The 1913-nt window shown below is 33.4% G+C and overlaps 1 long non-coding RNA gene across 1 annotated transcript in view; it reads right to left on the bottom strand.

Annotated features, from left to right (window-relative positions):
- Nucleotides 1-639: 639 nt before the first annotated feature.
- Nucleotides 640-1913, bottom strand: part of LOC106953922 (uncharacterized) — a 6139-nt gene continuing 4865 nt past the window's right edge. The window contains exon 2 of the long non-coding RNA XR_001426271.1: nt 640-1207. This is a non-coding gene — a long non-coding RNA (uncharacterized LOC106953922). The remainder of the gene's footprint in view (nt 1208-1913) is intronic.

Below are 1913 nucleotides of genomic sequence, written 5' to 3'. Positions count from 1 at the left end.
ATCAGGATCAAGGGCAGCACAGTCAAAATATACTGATATGAATGAACTATGATGAGGAAACAAGTAAAAATGCTCTCTAAGTAAAATGCAATAATAGTAATAAAATCTAATCATATCAGTCTCTCTATAGCGAGACCTGCTACGTCAAATCAGTTTCTGCGTGTGTCCAGATGTAGAGCCGGCGCAGCTCGATAGGAAACCCCGACAGGCCCAGGAGGCTTCAGTGGCGTTTCAGCTTTAACTCGGTCCACCAATCGTGGAAGGCGCCCACAGTCTCACCCCCCGGCCCACCCAGAAAGGATTGGACTTCATTCTGCAACAGAAAAAACACAACAAAAATCAAAATCAATGGATTATATAATGAACACTAAAGTGAATGAAAAAATGTTGTTTTGTCACTAGATACTAGTACTGCCCTTATACTCTAGAAATCTGGAGTTCCACGGTTGTCTTTAGGTTCTGGGAAACCATCTGATAGGCAGGTGGGGTTCTGTTGGTACCGCATCCCTTCTCTATGTTGGAAGTGATGCACTGAACAGCCAAGGACCTCAGGCAGGGAACACAGCAGCATCCACAGGTGATGAGGAGAGCAAGGAAGGTTCTTTAAGATTCTGCATCATCTGATTAGTAAACATAATGTTCTTTTTTATTTAAAGGCTTCTCCTTGAAGCTGAAGATCAAGTTAGTTCTTTTTGTGTTTTTCTCATACTAAGCCAATAGAGCATCAATATATCAGTAACATTTATTATTTCAGTTCTCCTCTCAATAATAGCAAAAGAAATGTTTAAATTAAGTAACACATTTCAACCTTCAAGAATAACATTGTTTGTTTTAAGTGTTGGCATATTCATAGGATCAGACAAAATCAGAAACCAAACAAAAAATCAAGTAAAAGATCAGATTATGAAATAAATGTACAAAACTGCCCACAGTCATGTTTTATCAAAGAAATATCATTTGAAATGTATATATGAATTATCCCTAATAGAAACTTTACCAGAAATCTTAAACCATACATAAATCTTTTGCTTTTGTTATTTTAATTAACTTCAATCAAATAGTCCTCATTTAACAAGAAGTAACCCGCTATACTAAAGGCTTGTAAAATATCATCAATAGTGTGAACATTAATGATCCGTGTTAAATTAAGATCCCTTGTAATATATTCCATTCATGTAATAAAAGACAACCCTATTTTGTCTCAAAACTGTAAATTATGATTATGAGAAATGTTTAGGCACTATTACCTTGAATCAGAAATTACACATAGGACTAGATTCTTTTTTATTCTGTCAATCTGTTTGACCCCCTTTAATCAGTTCCATAAATGCTCAATTGTAAATCCCAATTTAGACCAATTTTTGTGTGAATCCTCATATTTTCTTCCCATTTTAAACCCTCAAAGAATGATTAGCCTGTTTTTTTTTACAAGAATAAAGTTAACCCTGTCACTCCATGTTTTTAACTGACTTATTTTATTCTCATCATGATTTTAAATCCCATAAGTTCAACAATTTTAACCTTTGAACAATTTGTTCTCTTGAAACCCTTCTATAAAATATTTGTTTAACTGAATTACACTCCTTTGTAGTGTTGATCATATTTATCAATGTTTTTGGGAGAAATTTGATACAACTAGATTTATTAAATTGTATAATGTTCAGGTTAGACCTTTCTGCATGACTTGGTTGAACAAATTATTTTGAATTATAGCAAGAGAGAAGCAGCAATCAAACAATTTAAACTATTTTGTAGAAATCTATTTGACACATGACATTGTTAATTTTAATGTATTCAGTTCAGAATATTCAGTACTACTTTAGAAACTCATTCGAGTAATTAAAACATTCGTGAATTTTGATTTAACCTCCTTTATATTTTCCTGAGGCCCAAAACTGAAAAATTTCTCAATG

Source organism: Poecilia latipinna, unplaced genomic scaffold (assembly GCF_001443285.1).
Source record: "Poecilia latipinna isolate Pla-1442-1.1 unplaced genomic scaffold, P_latipinna-1.0 Scaffold613, whole genome shotgun sequence".
NCBI lineage: Eukaryota > Metazoa > Chordata > Actinopteri > Cyprinodontiformes > Poeciliidae > Poecilia > Poecilia latipinna.
The sequence above is the reverse complement of the archived record's forward strand: the minus strand, read 5'-3'. Positions and strand labels throughout refer to the sequence as shown.